This window comes from Podarcis vaucheri (assembly GCF_965113315.1).
Source record: "Podarcis vaucheri genome assembly, chromosome: Z".
Taxonomy (NCBI): domain Eukaryota; kingdom Metazoa; phylum Chordata; class Lepidosauria; order Squamata; family Lacertidae; genus Podarcis; species Podarcis vaucheri.
The window spans coordinates 42,792,594-42,811,523 of record NC_138758.1 but is presented as its reverse complement, the minus strand read 5'-3'; positions in this window follow the sequence as shown (position 1 = coordinate 42,811,523).

The window sequence follows — 18,930 nt, the reverse complement described above, 5'->3', positions numbered from 1 at the left end:
TAAAGTGGTGCTTCAGGTTAAGAACAGTTTCAGGTTAAGAACGGACCTCCGGAACAAATTAAGTACTTAACCCGAGGTACCACTGTACTTTTATAGACTGGGGGCTGTAATCCAGGGATGGGTGGGGCCAGATGTAAAAGTGGGTGGGGCAAGGGTGGTGAGGGACGTGGAAAGGGTGGTGAGGGATGGGGCTCCCCACCGCTGTTCTACAACACTCAGGCGTGCTTGTTTAAAAGACGCAACCAGTGTGCTTTCCTTTTTGCTGAGAAGACATTTCACAGCCTTTGATTTTATGATTCCAGGAATATTTTTTTTACATGAGCAGTGATCAGGAATGGTGACAAAGCAGGTTTGCCTTACAAAACACAAACAAAGCAGGGGGAAGTCCAGGAATGCAGGACCGAAGCCTTGCGGATCAGTCTTGAGCCTCCAAGGCTCTTTGTCAAGTGCACGGTTACACGCCTCTCCTCCTTAGTCACCTCTGCACGTCAAGTGATGAAAGTAGCTGATAATCATCTGACTGAACACACAAGGCAAAAACTTGCAGATGTGCACATCAGGTCTATGGCTGGCCCCTGAAGATTGCTCTCGATGACAAGACATCTGAGAGGAGCATCACAAGCAGTTGGAATGTAAACGGACACCACAATTAACGTGGCTGTGACCAAAGTGTGAAAATAAACGCACATGTCCGAAAGAAACAGCTGTGTGAAAACTTTCTGGTGATCAGTGAAAAGCTAGCACAGTACTGAGCAGCAGTGGGGAAGCTCAGGGCAAGGGCTGGATGTGGTCTTCCAGGCCTGTCTGTGTATCCCTCAGAACTCTTGCTAGGCCACACCCATTGGTCCTAGCATTAATTTGCTCCACTCGCTTTTGCCTCTTGCTCCACCAACCCCTGGCATGTGGCCCTCAGAAGATTGCCCAGAAGGGGCTGTGGCCTTCAAAGGTTCCCACTTCTTGTACTGAGGAAGCTTTCAGGTTTATCTGACTCAAGAACGGGGTTAGGGGTCAGCATCATTGGGCATCTGCGAAGCTTCACATTGCAGCATCCTGGAAGCATCTCCAGCTAATATTTCCGGCAACAACCAGTCCCTTGTACTCTTTTGTCATGCGATAGACTTGGCTTGTGATATTAACTTAACAAAGAGACTGGATTTGACCTCTTATTCTCTTTTCCTACAGAATTCTATCTTGCTGGTATAAAATTAGAGGCTTGGAATCCCAATGGTGATGTCTTAATGAGCCCCCGTATCTTACCACCCCCTGCTCAGAGCAGGACCCAGTAATGAATGGATTTTACTATCTTAGGGCCATTAATTTCAGTAGGTCTGCTCTGAATAAGACTCAAATTGGATGCAATTATTACTGTTATTATTTTTTATTGCTTGACTGATTGAGTTTATATCCTGCCCTTCCTCCCCAAGGACCCCAGGGGAAAAGAGGGCAAAAAACATTTTAAAGCAGATTAGAAAACATTTGAGAAACAATTACAGTTAAAAACATTTGCCCATCCATCTTGAAGTTGCCAGGAGTTTCAAATGCCCATGTAAACAGGAATGTTTTAAAATTCCTCCTGAAAGTTAATAATAATGGAGACAAGCACACCTTACTAGGCAGGACATTCCACAGCCAGGAAACCACCACTGAGAAGGCTCTGTCATGTATCAGAAGCAACCTTAATATTACTTAATAACAAAAATAGATTTCTACCCTGCCTTTCCACCAATGTATGCAAGGCAGCTGAATGGCATTTCAAAAACGTAAATAGCGAGGGTAGACAAACCCCAAATCAGGTCCCAGGTGGTAGAGGAGCTTTCATCCTTCCTCCTCTCTCTCTCATACATACAGACACACAGAGAGACTATAACAGGGGTCTGCAACCCGCGGCTCCGGAGCCGCATGTGGCTCTTTTACATCTTTGCTGCGGCTCCGGGGCAGATACTAGCGAGGGGAGGAGGCGCATTGTGCGCCCCAACACTCCTCACTGTGGCGGGCGCTGTACTGGCTGTGACGTCGCATGGGGGCGGTGCGTGCGTTAGTCACGCACCGTCCCGACGTCACCTTCCTGCCCGCTGTCAGATCGTGGCTCCGGAGATATATTTGTTTTAAATATCGCAATGGTTTTGCGGCTCCCAGTTGTTGTTTTTTCTTCGGAAATGGGTCCAAGTGGCTCTTTTTGTCTTAAAGGTTGCAGACCCCTGGACTATAACTACAATCTGAATTCAGGCTTTCTGTGCCTACATTGCCTACAGGGAACCAGGCAGAGGGCCTTCTCGATAGTGGTGCCCGCCCTGTGGAACGCCCTCCCATCAGATGACAAAGAGAGAAACAACTACCTGACATTCAGAAGACATCTGAAGGCAGCCCTGTTCAGGGAAGTTTTTAATATGTGTGACATTTTAGTGTATTTTTGGTCTTTGTTGGAGGTCTTTGTTGGAGGCCACCCAGAGTGGCTGGGGAAACCCATCCAGATGGGTGGGGTACAAATAAATTATTATTATTATTATTATTATTATTATTATTATTATTATTACATTGGAAGAACAGTTCGGTGTTGCACCAAGGCTCCTCGTCTTCCAGAGCAGCTGTGATTTGTATCCCAACTAGCTCCGCCTCAAAGCAGACCTACTGGAATTGATGGACCTAAGTTAGTTGCCCATAAATTTCAGTAGCTCTTCCTTAGGTAGGACTAACTGGGTTTGGGAGTAGGCATGGGATAAGAACTAGGGATGATCGGGTCTATTTCCAGAGTTCACAACTGTGTTTGCCAGAGGGCTCTCGTGAGGTGACGCAGGAGGAACCTGTTTCTCCGCGTGGCCCAGTTACAAAGGGCACACTCCTACCATGTCACAACCCACAAGACAGTGACCCACAAGAGGTGGCAGATTATGTCATCTCTTCACCTGAGTCAGCTCTGAACGGTCTGCTATCTATCAGTGTCGTGACATGGGACACATAAAGGGATGAAAACTGACATGTTGGAACTGGCTCATCAGCTAGCCAGCCTTTCTCAACCTGTGGGTCCCCAGATGTTGTTGAACTCCCATCACCCCTAGCCAGCAAGGCCAGAGCTCAGGAATGATGGGAGTTGTAGTCCAACAACATCAATTTTTTAAAAAGTTTTGATCAGCTAAAAATCACTCCCAGATAATCATAATTTTTAAAAAAAACAACAACCCAAATTAAGATGAATGTGGGAAACTTTTAATTTATTATTTAAATTTGAATGCTACATTCCCTGTAAACAGGTGGCTGACAACAAAGCAATAAAAATGCAAGTCAATTGTTACAATAACATTCAAATACTAAATCATTTTGAAACTTTAATTCAACAATCCAGCACGTAACTAAGTTTGATTTATATGGCCATTATGAGGACAATTAAGAAAAACATACTGTTCTGTAACAGTCAGCTGGTGACTTGCTTAATTTTTGCAATGCTCTTATTTTAATTGTTGTTAGCTACATTTTTTAAAAAAATATATGAAATTGTAGTATACAAATATTCTTATCTTGCTATATAAAGTTAAGGTGCCATCATGCTCTGTGGTTTGCATGCTGAGATGTGCCTCTTCCAAACCTCTGTTAAATATGCCTGCAGCAGGGTGAGTGGGAGAGTACTACACACCAGTTTAGCAAACCACTCTGTGAAGCACCTCCAGGTCTTTTAAAGGTGGGCTGGGAGGTGGAGCTTGGGTCAAGCCAAGCCAGCAATGGGGGAATAGGTGAGGAAGTGGGAAAGGTGTAAAGGGAGCAAGGTTTGGCCAGGTGTAGGGGAGGAGCAAAGGGATAAAAGGGATAGGGTGTAGCCAAGGGGGGCAGGAAGGGGCAGCTGCCCCCCAATCAATAAAAATACAAACTGAGATTCTACCCCCTCTAGTTGGGATGCGGGTGGCACTGTGGTCTAAACCACAGAGCCTAGGACTTGGAGATCAGAAGGTCGGCAGTTCGAATCCCCGTGATGGGGTGAGCTCCCGTTGCTCGGTCCCTGCTCCTGCCAACCTAGCAGTTTGAAAGCATGTCAAAGTGCAAGTAGATAAATAGGTACCACTCTGGTGGGAAGGTAAACGGCGTTTCCATGCGCTGCTCTGGTCATGCTGGCCACATGACCCAGAAAAACTGTCTGCAGACAAACGCCGGCTCCCTCGGCCAGTAAAGCGAGATGAGCGCCGCAACCCCAGAGTCGTCCGCGACTGGACTTAACTGTCAGGGGTCCCTTTACCTTTACCTTTTTACCCCCTCTAACAAAAGGCCTGTCCACCTACCAAAAAAAATCCTGGCTACGTTCATGGGAAGTGATGCAAGCAGAGCTGTTAGCCCCTAGCAAAAATAAAAAAAAATAAAAAAATTAAGCATTCATAAAATAAACATGGAACCATATCAATTAATGACAAAATTAATTGACTATTGTGAGTTGAAAGAGCTTCAGGCGGCAAGCTCTGTCTTAGAGGCTTTATTCCCTCAGAAGAGAGAATGCTTCTTCATAAACAAGGCTTGTTGTGAGACCTACAGGCAATGCAGGAGGGGAGGGTGCTATCTGAAGAGAGAGGTTGCAGGCTGTGACACATACATAGAACCCCACGCAGCACAGTCTCTTCCAAGAAAAGACATTCCCTCTTCCTTAAGCAGAGAGGAAACCTTCTAATATGATGCCTGCACTCACATGTGCATGGCTAACTGTGCAACACAGGAAGATGGGTGACTGGTGAGATATGAAAAGAGGCATTATATTCTCTCTCTCTCTCTCTCTCTCTCTCTCTCTCACACACACACACACACACACACACACAGACACACACACACACACACACCCCTTTAGTTAACAACACTGTTGTCTTGACCCACAACTTAAACAAGTGCCACTATGTGTCCGTTATTTATAAACAAAGGATGCTCTCTTCACTTTGGACCGTTTGTAGTTTTTGATAGGTAGAAGAAGAAGAAGAAGAAGAAGAGTTTGGATTTGATATCCCGCCTTTCACTCCCTTTAAGGAGTCTCAAAGCGGCTCACATTCTCCTTTCCCTTCCTCCCCCACAACAAACACTCTGTGAGGTGAGTGGAGCTGAGAGATTTCAGAGAAGTGTGACTGGCCCAAGGTCACCCAGCAGCTGCATGTGGAGCAGCGGAGACGCGAACCCGGTTCCCCAGATTACGAGACTACCGCTCTTAACCACTACACCACACTGGCTCTCAAAAAGTAAAAAGGGATACAGGATTAATCAATGAAAGAGTTAATCAACTAAAACAGAGTAGCATCCCAACTAAGTTCTACTCAGAGTGGACCCATTGAAGTTAATGAACATGACAAAATTAGGTCCATAATTTTCAATAGCTTGACTCTGAGTGGAGTTACTTGAATATGATCCTCAGTGATTAATCAAAGTTTCTCAAATCAGCCAACAGGTTCAATACTAATAACTGAGGCTATGAAACCAGTGTTCCAACGCACCGACTGTGATTCTAACTTTGCACAGGATTGTTCAAGATTGAAGGCAGCTTGGGCGCATTCTCAGTTGGCACCCCCTTGCTTCTTGCAAGATAAGGGGACCCACAGAAGTTGTTCAGCCCATGCAACGGGTCAGGGCAGCACTGCATTCGATATCAAGCTGAGAATTCAGCAATCTTGAGAAACTCACTGCTCAAGTTTCCAGCCCTCGTGAAAGAAATGTGTGAGCTGTCACTGATGAAATCACCAACACTCGTGGGAGGGGTGGTCATAGCTCCTCCCTATAATTAGCAGACGTTTAGCTAATTAGTACTTGTTGCACAAGTGCATTTTACCTGACAAAGGATTTTAGATGAATACGCTGCAGCCATGTGTGTGTGTATTGTTACTTGTAACCCCAAGTTCCATGATCAGTGTGAGATTCCAGGGGCTGCAGAATCGCTTGCCAGGGTCTGTGTTCCCTTTGTAGAATGAGGTGCAACAGAGACTGTGGTGTCTTGATGATACATGGTTTTATTTACACATATACACAACCTGCACCTAGATTGAGGGATTTCTGAGCATTCATGTGCTTTGAGGGTCTGGCTGCTTCTCCCATAAGTGCAGCATTTACTTCAAAGGACAGCAAAAAGCCATCCTCTGTATCTCATTGTTCAAGCCTGTCATCCCCAGCTCACTTGGAGTTCTGTCTCTCCTTCTTCTTCTTGCTGTTAAATGATTCCCAGGACCTCCCTTCAGCATATATCATTAAATGCTGGAACACTAAACCTGGCCTTTGCCTCTGGCTACAAGAACCCAGTGAGAGCTGGACCGTAAAGAAGGCTGATCGCCGAAGAATTGACGCTTTTGAATTATGGTGCTGGAGGAGACTCTTGAGAGTCCCATGGACTGCAAGAAGATCAAACCTATCCATTCTGAAGGAAATCAGCCCTGAGTGCTCACTGGAAGGACAGATCCTGAAGCTGAGGCTCCAATACTTTGGCCACCTCATGAGAAGAGAAGACTCCCTGGAAAAGACCCTGATGGTGGGAAAGATGGAGGGCACAAGGAGAAGGGGACGACAGAGGACGAGATGGTTGGACAGTGTTCTCGAAGCTACAAACATGAGTTTGACCAAACTGCAGGAGGCAGTGGAAGACAGGAGTGCCTGGCGTGCTCTGGTCCAGGGGGTCAAGAAGAAGCGGACACGACTAAATAACTAAACAACAACTAGCACCCTGCAAAGGAGGAGCCCAACTCCCCCTTGCCTGGCTGTTGCCCTTTGATGGTTTCCTGGATGGACCATTACTGGACTTTGTCTAATCATGGCTCATTCAGATACCTCTAGGAGCTGGCTTGGCTCATTAGCATAAATCCAGGGGGTTTCCCTGCTTGATAAAGTTTAATCAAACTTAGAATAATTCTAATTTTTACTAAATCATAAACACATTTAGGGAGATCTAGTCCCCCCAAAACCTCATAATATCATATATGAATGCTGCTGCCTCTGCTTGTAAATTGTTGCTGGTGTCTTTGTAACGGCAGGAATATAGCCAAATCAAGAGTGGTCACTTTTCTTATCTACCTCATCTTCCTACCTAATTCCTACCTGAAGGGCTAAAGGGCACTGACTGAGGCTGACATCAGCACTTACTCTTCAAAAAACAGGATTGTAGCCAATGTTTTCCATGAGCGGGCCCATTAAAATTAATGGACATGACTAATAAGGATCAATTAAATTAAATGGTGGTAGACAGGGCTTTTTCTCAGCTGGAACTCACTTCCAGCATCTCTCAGGTGGGCTCCATTGCCATTCTAAGAGCACAAGGGAGGTGTTCATTGTGAGTTCCAGCACCTTTTTCTCTAGAAAAATAGCACTGGTTGTAGGCAACTCAGGAAGATCTGTGAAGTTTGAGCTGGTGGACCAAACTACAGCTTATTGTGATGAATCACTCATTTTGAAAAATAAAGCAATGTTGCTTTGGAAAAACACCTTTCATATTGCCAGTTAAGATACCTGAATCTGGTGCTTGGGAGGTGGGTGGTGGGGCTGGGACACACATAGGATGATCCTTAAAACAACCCCTATGAGTCAGGAACCCAAGGAGATGGCCATGAATAACCTGTAACCCCTGGTTATGAAACAGACAAATGCTACTCTCCCCATTTCACAGGTGGGAAGGATGAGGCACAAAGGAGACATGCTCTTTCCCCCAAGCCTGCAGAGTGATTCAGACTGCTGAGCAGCACCTCCTGGTGTCCAGTCTCATGATCAACTCAATGCATTGGATTCTACTGAGAAAGGCAGGATATGACCCTGATGATTCAACACAGGTGATCCTCTAGCGTTTGGTGAGATAAGGCCGGCGTTGGGAGGCAGAAAGGACTGCTATTAGGCTATTACAAAATGAGAGACCTTCCCTTCAAAGGGGAACTCAGAACCAGTGCTAGAGTTAGGTGATTTTAGTTTCAGAGTAGATCAGAGTTTAACGGTCTTCAAGGCAGTATGTGCGCTTCTTCAGATGGTAATGTGGAATCACAGAACTGTAGAGTTGGAAGGGACCCCAAGGGCCTTCTAGCTCAACCCCCTGAAATGCAGGAGTCACAACTAAAGAATCCCTGACAGATGGCCATCCAACCTCTGTCCTCTCCCCACCCGCAGTTCCCATCATTCAGAGGCATACCACCTCCAACAGTGTGTGTGGGAGGGACATACTAACCGTGGCCAGTAGCCACCGATAGCCTTAACCTCCATGACTCCACTAAAGGTTCCCCCTGCCTGACCCACCAACTAAAGTACGGTAATCGTAAGAAGAGCCCTATTGGACGTGTAGTCCTTACAATCGGCAACCACAAGAGGCTCAGTGGTTTAGACCACAGAACCACCTGCATCCCTATTGGACGCAACGGGCAAGAAGCCTGTTGGAGGTGGGCTCAGTTCACCCTCCACACGGGCTGCCCTGGCACACCACCCTGTCTTGCTCCCCCAGCTGCCCAGTCCACCAGGGGGACACAACACTTGCCATGCTGTGGGCACCAGCAAACCCACGCTACATCACTGATTGAATGGCCCTGAGTTCAGGTATTATCCCGTGAGAGGGATATGCATAATTTGGTGGTGAAATCAAAGGGCAGGTGGGTGGCACTGTGGTCTAAACCAGTGTTCCCCAACCTTGGGCCTCCAGCTGTTTTTGGACTACAATTCCCATCATCCTTGACCACTGGTCTTGCTAGCGAGGAATGATGGGAGTTGTAGTCCAAAAACAGCTGGAGGCCCAAGGTTGGGGAACACAGGTCTAAACCACTGAGCCTAGGACTTGCCAATCGGAAGGTTGGCGGTTCAAATCCCCATGACGGGGTGAGCTCCCGTTGCTCGGTCCCAGCTCCTGCCATCCTAGCAGTTTGAAAGCACATTAAAGTACAAGTAGATAAATAGGTACCACTCTGGTGGGAAGGTAAATGGTGTTTCTGTGCGCTTCTCTGGTTTCGCCAGAAGCAGCTTAGTCATGCTGGCCCCATGAACTGGAAAAACTGTCTGCAGACAAACATCAGCTCCCTCAGCCAGTAAAGCGAGATTGAGTGCAGCAACCCCAAAGTTGTTCGTAACTGGACTTAACTGTCAGAGGTCCTTTACCTTTTTAATGCCAATTTGGGGGTAAAACTTTCACCCCACCCATCTGTTCATAAAGAGAAGATGACACCCAAAATGTGCTGGAGGGCAAAACAAGGACAATTTGTTAATTTACACACATGCTCCCCATCTCTTTCAAAAGCTTTCTGCTCTTTAATGAGGGTTCCATGGAATCAAAATGAATACATACAGCTGAAATAATATCCATTATCACGTCTAAAGATGCTTCCAATCCATGTGCAAATCAATAGGTATGTATTTATAACATTCACTGTAATAAAAATGATCCAGTCATTTTAATAACTTCTCCTTGAATCCATTTTGTTTTTGTTTTAAATCAATGCAGATGCCTTGATTGTTGTGTATCTTGAATGTGAAGCATATTGACTTCAATTCTCTCTGTTCCACAGACAGAGTGTTCTTGAGTATTGTTGATCATCCATTTTATTTTTTTATAATTGTTGTTGCAGTGACCATAATTAGTTAAAAACAAAAATATTGATATACTGGACACATTCTTTAGGCATGATAACTAGAATAATGTCCCCATCTTTCAAGGATGCGCATATATTTTTTGCTTCTTGTTATAGAAGAGGGCTGGGGGACGTGTTTCAGCCAGAGGGCCTCGATCCCTTGGGAGGGGGACACATACTGGGGTGAGCAGGGCTATGAACTAAGGTGGGTAGAGCAATGAATGCACACCTTACCTTTGTGCAGTGGGCTAGCTCTTCCAACACTCACATATTCCCTTCTCTGTTCTCTATTCAGGCAAGCAAGAGGCATCATCAGAGTTCAAGGTCACATCCCAGCCAGGCAAAAATACTCAAGGAAGGTGAGAAGCAGGGCTGGTGAGGGGTGTGGCCTGGGGACAGTGTCTAGGGCCAGACAGAGAGAGGGCCATATTTTGCCTGTGGGCCTGAGAACCCCCATCCCTGCATGGGCGTAGCCAAGGGGGCTGGGTGGGAAAGGCAGCTGCTCCCTTGATCAAGTAAAACAATAGAAATACTTAACGAACTGACCAATCATGTCAGTTCTGCCACCCCTAACAAAAGTCCTGCCCCTACCCCCTCAGAAGAAAGAACAAAAAGCTTGAAAGATTTTGGGCAAACATACCAAAAAAACCCTCTTGATTATTGAAAGTGATGGCAGGGGTGGTGGTGCCTGCAGATGTTGCTGGACTCCAACTTCCATTGGCCTCAGCATCTCCAGGAATGATGGGAGTTGTAGTCCAACAACATCTGGAAGGCTAAGAGTTTCCCACCTCTCCTTGATGATACTTTTATGTGATTTCTTCTTAGGTTCAGTCCTGGATTCAGTTGCAGATTGAATTGGGATGAAGGTTTCTTTAAAATCACACTACAGGTGTCAACTGGATTACCAGTGCCAAGATGGCTGTGTTACCAACAACATCATTAAGTGTGCGCGCGCCTGCGAATGGCTACCGTTAATAACTTAATTATCACCATCTGGAGTTTTTCTGCATTTTATTTCCTCTTGATGTTGCTGTTTACAACTTTCCTCACCCGTGTGTGTGTTTGTGTGTGTGTGTGTACCAGGAAATCAGAATATACATGCATACTCTAAAGAGCAGATCTTTTAGTCTTTAAAATTAAGGGATCACAATTTTCTGTGTTGATTTAGCAAAATGCAGCCTCCTGGCACTTTAAAAATTAACAAAGGCATTCAGCATCAACTGAAGAGAGTGAAGCATTTCCACATATTTGATCCTACATAGAGAGAACTTAGCTGCCTTCCCCATCACAACTCACCTTCCTGTCTTTCAAGCCCATGTGTTTGGGTTTTGAAAGGTGAGCACGGTGTTTTGTTTTGTTTTTTAAAAGCACCGCTGCCTCCCTCCAGTGGGCAGAGACAATATTACAGCAGCTGCTTTTTAAGATTTGTGACTGGTAGGGGAATCCCTCATGTTGAAATAACCAACTTCTGAATTAGAAATCTAAAACCCTTGGGAAGTTTTTCAGGCAAATTCCCTCCACTTGCCCAGATCTCCTAAATTAACATGTCTAAAGGAAGCGGGTGGTGCTGTGGGTTAAACCACAGAGCCTAGGTCGGACTTGCAGATCAGAAGGTCAGCGGTTCGAATCCCCCGACGGGGAGGGGGGGGGGAGCTCCCGTTGCTCGGTCCCAGCTCCAGCCAACCTAGCAGTTCAAAAGCACGTCAAAGTGCAAGTACTACACAACTAGAGCACCGCACGGAAACGCCATTTACCTTCCAGTGGGAAGGTAAACGGCGTTTCCGTGCGGTGCTCTAGTTCGCCAGAAGCGGCTTAGTCATGCTGGGCACATGACCCGGAAGCTGTATGCCGGCTCCCTCGGCCAATAAAGCGAGATGAGCACCACAACCCCAGAGTCGGTCACGACTGGACCTAATGGTTAGGGGTCCCTTTACCTTTAAAGGAAGTTTAAATGAAGAGGGTGGGATTTTCAGCTTTGAGGACAGGTGTGTGGGGATCCTTCGGCCTTCCAAATGTTGCTGAACTACAGCTCCAATCAGCCCTCTGGCTGGAAAAAAAAGTTCCTTGCTACTGTTCTGCAAATTTGCAGAAATTATTGCAACCGGACAAAGCTCTAAATTTCCTAACCCTTCTGACATTGATTCTGTCCTTTTCTTTCTTATTCTCCTGTGGGATCGCAGTGCACACATCTGGCAGCCAAGGTGTGAGTGATCATGGCAGCTGTCTTTGCTCACAGATTGGTGCTTTATGAAGAGATCGAGTTGGCTTGGTCTTCTTCTTTCCTTTTTTGGTAATGTCTTCTGGGTGATGGCCAAATATGAATCCTTGGTGTTGATTGTACACCATGTTTGTTTGCTGGAAGGGCACAAGGAAGGATATTTAGACTATGACAAGAAGCAGGGAGAGCCGCCAACAAATTCATGGAGCAAGATAAGACTAATGATGGCTACGTTCTCCATCCACTGTCAGAGGGAGCTGTTGGCATCCATCTGTCTCAATGGATTGAAGCCTAACTGCTGTGTTAGCAGCCCTGTAGTCACCTCCTCGAAACAGAAGCCTGGGCAATGTGTATGGAGGACCTGGGCTGCTCAGGTGACAAGACCTCCCCTCTCAGCCTCCCTGATGTGGTCCAAAGGAAAGCAGAGCGATACATTTGGTACCAGCTTGGTTGCAGGAGTTGCCAGACAGAAACATACATACAAGGTGTTATGTACTGAAGTCCTCACCCTGGGCCAGCAGGGGGATACTGTAGATAGTTTTCACTCAGGTCCGCATTTGCAAATAAGGGATTGAAAGTGATGTTCAGTGATTGGATAGTTACAGAAAGTTGTTACAGTTGTGTGGTACTGGAGCTCTATATAAGCAGGCTGGCTGAACCCTTCAGTTCAGTTCTGTTCTGGCCTCTGAATAAACAAGAGCTGTTTGAAGTATCGCTATGTCGTCTGATATGTTCACCCACAACTTAACACAAGGAACGGCTTTGGCCCAGTATACCTGAAGGAGCGTCTCCACCCCCATCGTTCAGCCCGGACACTAAGGTCCAACGCCAAGGGCCTTCTGGTGGTTCCCTCACTGCGAGAAGCCAAGTTACAGGGAACCAGGCAGAGGGCCTTCTCGGTAGTGGCACCCACCCTGTGGAACACCCTCCCACCAGATGTCAAAGAGATAAACAACTACCTAACATTTAGAAGACATCTGAAGGCAGCCCTGTTTAGGGAAGCTTTTAATGTTTGATGCATTACTGTATTTTAATATTTTGTTGAAAACCGCCCAGAGTGGCTGGAGAAGCCCAGCCAGATGAGCGGGGTATAAGTAATAAATTATTATTATTATTATTATTATTAGTAGTAGTAGTAGTAGTATCCAACCATCTTAGGGATTCCACTCTGGATTTGTGTAGGATTTGCTCCTGAACCTTTTCTTCTCCCGAAGATATCCCATAGGGCAGGAAAGGTATAGGATCAGAGTTTTCCTTCTAGAGTTTCCTCTGAGTTTCAGTTGCTATTCAGAGTCTCAAATGGGGAGAGTGCTGTTGCATTTGCATCTTGCTTGTTAGTTTCCCAGGGCACCTGGCTGAGCACCAGAGGCTAGACTAAAAGCTCTTCTTATGCCAATCCATGTTTTTTTCCCTTTTTCTTTTAGTAACTTGGTCCTATGTTTTTATTATGCAATTTGCAGTTGACCTGCTTGAATATCTTTTTCTTTCTTTTTCAAAAGCAAAGGCAAAAATATACATGTTTTAAAATAACACAAACTCTCCCTACCCCACTTACAGCTGGTGTGTGAACACGCGGCCATCCTCACTGAGGCTGCCTCCTGTTCGGTTTGCTTGATGTGCTTAAGGAGGGGTGGCTCTCATCTGACTGCAGGGCGAAGCCACGTGACACGAAGGAAGCCTCTAAGAAGCTTTCTCCCTTGGCTGAGTCAGTCAGCTAGTCCTCACTCCTCCACATCCCAAGCACTTTGCAGATTTGTCAGATTCAGCTACACTCCTATATGCTTAGGGGAAAAAAACTTTGTCTACCCTTCTGCAGCACCCAACCCCCATTAAGCCCCAGCCAGCCAGTGGCGCAGGAAGGGGGTGTGTTGTGGGTGTGGGCCGCCCCGGATGTCCTCATGGAGGGGGTGACAAAATGGCAAAAATATGTGTTTTAAAAACTGGGCTCGCCAAAGGGTGCAACCCTTTGTTGCGGCCTCTAGGATAATCCAGGAACAGGGGTTGAAGTTGGTACAAAAATGGTATTATACATCTGTAAGGTTATATCCTATTACAAAATCTGTAAGTAAGAATTGTTGGAGGAAATGCGGAGTGATGGAAACATACAATCATATGTGGTGGGATTGTCTGTTAGTTAATGAATTTTGGAAACAGATTGGTATAGAAATATCGGGAATTGTGGGTAGGAAGGTGGGACTATCTAAATTAATGGTTCTTATTAGTCTGAGTAGCACCGAGTTAAAAACAAAAGAGGAATGTTAATGGGTAAAATTGATGGTAACTGCAGCCAGACAGGTTATAGCAAGGAATTGGAAAAATGCAGAAGAGATAGGGGTGAACCGATGTAGGAAAAAACTGAATAACATTATAATTTTAGAATATGTAACTGTGAAGACACACAGAATGAAAGGGTTTAAGGTCAGCGAGAAAGAGGAGGGTTGGTTTGAGAAGATATTGAATTATTTGGGTAGGTTTCAACAATTTGGGGAAATTAAAATGTTACAAGTTAAATAAACCTTGTGGACGGAGGAGTGTTAACATATATAAAATTGTACATATGCTTGATTTGAATATGTTATTATTGATTATGTATACCCAATGCATCAGTCGCCGGGGGGGGGGGTTCACTGTTTGTGTTTGACTGTTGGTAAAACAACAACAACAACAACTGGGCTCACAGCACTTTTTTGGGGGGGGAGAAAACCTCCCGCACCCACCGCACCCCCTTCCTACACCACTGGTAGCTAGGCACTGGGTGCCACACTGCAGGGCTTGCAGTGTGCCTGAGCCACACGTCTCTCCTGAGGGGGAGGCGGTGGGCAGACTGCCTGCAAGCTCTGCGCTGCTATTTCAAGCAGCGCGGGGCTTGTGTCTGCCCACCGCCTCAGCCACCCTACAACTGAGGGGGAGGCTCCATGTAGCACGCCATGCCTTGGATTGCCTCACCCCCATAGGCAGCTCGCCCCGCCCCTGGACACACACGCCACACCGGGCACCCAAGCAGTTAGCTATGCCACTGTAGCCAGCACAGCACAATGGTCAGGTATGCTCAGAGCTGGCCCAAGAAATTTTGGCACCTGAAGCGACCACAATATGATGCCTCCCCTCCCCACCAGGGAAGAAGCCGCGAGTGAAGATCTACAGTGGGAACCATGGGATCTGCTGGCCCTGTAGATCCTGCCATTCAAGGTGGTTGCCTCAACTTGCCCCATGGGTGGGCCGGCCCTAAGGATGATGAGTGTTGCAAGTCCAACCATGTCTGGTGGGCTGTAAGTTCCGTATCCCAAAGGCCATCCCTTCCTGTTCATATGCTCCCCAAAGGCAAGCTGGTAAAATTCTGACAAGTTGCTAGTCCACAAGAGTTATTGTTTGCCGCCACCACACATACATACCCTAAATGTGTCATTAAAGGGCACATTGCTGGTCTAAAAAACAAGACTCCACAAGACCTTTGAAAAGCTTCCCAACCTGGGTCAGTTGGCAGTACATGTATAAAATAACATATTCCAAGAATACGGTACAGAAATGAAAAATAAAACAAAAATGGTTAAATAAAGGAAAAAAACCAAAGGGTGCCAACAAAGAATGTGTCATGCAGTTCTTGAAAAGAGAAAAACATTATACATGCAATATACAGATTGGTACACAAAAAGGGGGGAAGGAGGCGGGAGTGAAGGGAAACATGATTATTTTAAATGCTGGATGGAGATTTAAATTGTGTGAATCATCATTGGCATACTTAAAATCGTACCATATCACAAAAAAACTTTTGTTTTATTCTCTTGCAACTCTTAATTTATATGTAAGCTTTTTTGAGAAGGTTATCTCCCATGCTTTGTTATGCCATAATAAAAGCTTTCCAGGGTCAGGCGATATTTCTGGTAGCTGTTGTGTGACACTCTGTGCAGTGAGAGGGTGCCTCTCAATTTTCAGTTACAGATAGGTAGCCGTGTTGGTCTGCCATAGTCAAAATAAAAAAATTCCTTCCAGTAGCACCTTAAAGACCAACTAAGTTAGTTCTTGGTATGAGCTTTTGTGCGCATGTGTATCTGAAGAAGTGTGCATGCACACGAAAGCTCATACCAAGAACTAACTTAGTTGGTCTTTAAGGTGCTACTGGAAGGAATTTTTTTTATTTTTTCTCAATTTTCAGATATGTTTAATAGTGCCAACTGGGGAGAAGGGGTTAAGTGTGTGGCCAATGATTTTACTTATGCCTTGAAAAATTTAAACCCATATTTTTTGTATTTTGGCACAGGACCATCACTTGTGAATACAGTGGTACCTCGGGTTAAGTACTTAATTTTATTCTGGAGGTCCGTTCTTAACCTGAAACTGTTCTTAACCTGAGGTACCACTTTAGCTAATGGGGCCTCCAGCTGCCGCCGTGCTGCTGCTGCACAATTTCTGTTCTCATCCTGAAGCAAAGTTCTTAACCTGAAGCACTATTTCTGGGTTAGCGGAGTCTGTAACCTGAAGCGTCTGTAACCCCAGGTACCACTGTATAGGTAACTGTTTCTTGCCATCTGCACCAACACATTGGTGAGGAAGACATGCATGCCAATCTATGCGGGATCAAACACCACATATGAATTATTTTTAATGTTAACTCCCTGTGTTCCGCACTGAGGTGGTTCTGTATAGTGGGTGGTGCCATAGTCTGTTCCAAGTGTTCTCATCAATGGTGCAGTCAGGATCTTTTCCTTGGTTTCTTACTTTTTAGACATTATAGGTCTTTTCTCTTGCAAGGCGGCCTGGTCTCTTCATGCCTCACAACAGGAGACACCAAAATGGCACCCTCGGGCACATGGACACTCAAGAGGCCTTCCCTGGTGCCCACAAGGTCTGCTCTCTTCCCCTTGCTGAAAGTAGGGTTGAAATTCAAGCACTTTCTTGTAGCCAATAGTTGCCTGTGAGTTTTTCCTGGTTTTCAAATGTGCTCATAGACCCCCGAAAGGTGCCTCCCTCTATCTATCTATCTATCTATCTATCTATCTATCTATCTATCTATCTATCTATCTATCTATCTTATCTATCTATCTATCTATCATCTATCTATGATTTTCTTGATTTACAGAAGTATGTGTAATGTCTCTCATATTTTTATCCATGTAACATTTTTACAAATCAGTTTCATTTGTTGAGACATTAGGAAGAAAAGGGGTGGAGGAGGGGAAGATGGGTGGGGGTTGGGTGGCGATGTTTCTATTTTACTTAATGTATGTAGGGTTTGGTGTCAGCGTTGCTCGTGCTGTTCATTTGTGTTTCTTTGGTGGTGAGAGAGGTTGGGTTGGCCTAGGGTGTGATTGTTCATTTGTGGTTGGCTGTGGTGAATTTTGTTTTCGTGTGTGAGTTGGGTGGGTGGGTGGGTGTTTTGGATCCGGTGGATTATTATCATTGTCTTGTTGGGCTGTGTATGTGATAAAGGGGAGCCATACCGGGGTGAAGGCGTCTTCTTCTGTTTGTCCCCGTGTCGGTTTCAGTTTGTTGGTTAAGTTTTCTAGTAGGGCTGTTTCCCATACTATTTGATACCATTGGTCCATGCTTACTCCTGACAGGTCTCGCCAGCGTCTGGTTATGGTGTTCTAAAGGTGTCTCTGAATGTGGTGGATATCCAGAGGTGATAGAACAGGTTGCACTCCTTCAAGGTGCAGGGATGTCATTTATATATGATTTCCTAGGTAGAAAGATATTGCTAGGGACTGCTTACTCCACTCGCTAACACTGCTTACTTTCTAAATTGCTCTGTGTAGCTTCCCTCTTCAACATCTCTGCAGGCTTGTTTAATGGAGCTCTTCACACAACAGCTTGCTAAACTGCTGTGTGACGCACCTGCTCTGTTAAATCTCACTGTAGGTGCCTCCCTCACTCTGTTAAACGGCTTGCCTGGGTCTGCCTGCCATTCCTTATGCTGCAGTTGGTACGGCCACACTACCTAGTGGTGGCCACACTGCAGAGCGTGACAACAGCTGTACTTCTTTGTATATAGGAAGATATACACAGCAGTTCCCAAACTATCCTAATGAACTGTGGACCACTTGGAAATTGCCACGTGTCTTGGTGGACCAACACACTTCTGACTGCTGTGCCGAAAACCACATGCCTGAGCCTGGGCTGTTGAGAGGTGCCCTAGTCCCTGGTACATTTGGAAGAGACAAATGAGTCAACTTCACCTGCAAATGTAATATGAGTATCAGAGTCCCCTGGGCAGGGCTTTGTTAAACCTGTTTGTTAATCTGGCCCTGATCAAAAGAGCTTCATATCTCTGCCACCAGGGAGGGAAAGGAGGTCTCAGGCCAAGTAAACACATTCTCTCTTGTTCTGCAACTTTTCCAAGTGTGAGCTGGATGAAGTTCATGGACCACAGTTGGAGTGCTTCTAAACTAGCCCACCAAAAGGGAGCATTCTGGCACATGGCTTATTCTGTGTAGTGCTAGTTTTCTGACGAAGGGAGATTTTTAAAAAGGCAGCAGGGAAAATTCAGAGCTGGCTCAAGCCATTATTCTAGGAGTTCTCTTGGCACAATAACCTATTATTTGGATTTTTAAAAAGTGTTTCTGAGGATGCAAAGGGTTAGACCTGGGGGCACAATGCAGCCTGCAGGTCTTTCCATCTGGCTTTTGGAACTTTTTTAAGGCCACATCCCTTACTCAGCCATGATTTACACATTCCTTGATTGCTTTTGCCCTGCTGGAATATGTCCTTAGACTCCTTAACTGCCCTCTTTTGCTTCTCTTTCTGCCCAACACTGGCATATGGCCCCATGGAAGACCCAGAAGGGAATGTGGCCCTTAAAGGTGGAAAAAAAGTTCTCCACTGCTGCAATAAAAGTGTAGTAATTCCAACCGACAGTACAGCTGCTGGACCCAAGGAAATCCTGACACACAGCCACAAACACCCCACCCCCCACACAATTTTTGTTGGCAGGTATCCGGACCAAATGTTAATCTTATTACATGTGGTAGGAATACAGTTGTTTTGAATTCAAGCCAGGCTGCCAATGTAAAAAACTGGTTACGTGCTGCAACAGTAATGTCAGGTGATTTCAGGTGGGTAGCTACACCCACAGGGACCTTGCTGGCCTACATCCGGTCCCCTGCCCATGGGCTGACAGGACAGGTGGTGGAGTTTCCTTACAAGGCTTGCAAGTCTTTCTGAAAACTCAGCACTGCCCTCTCACTT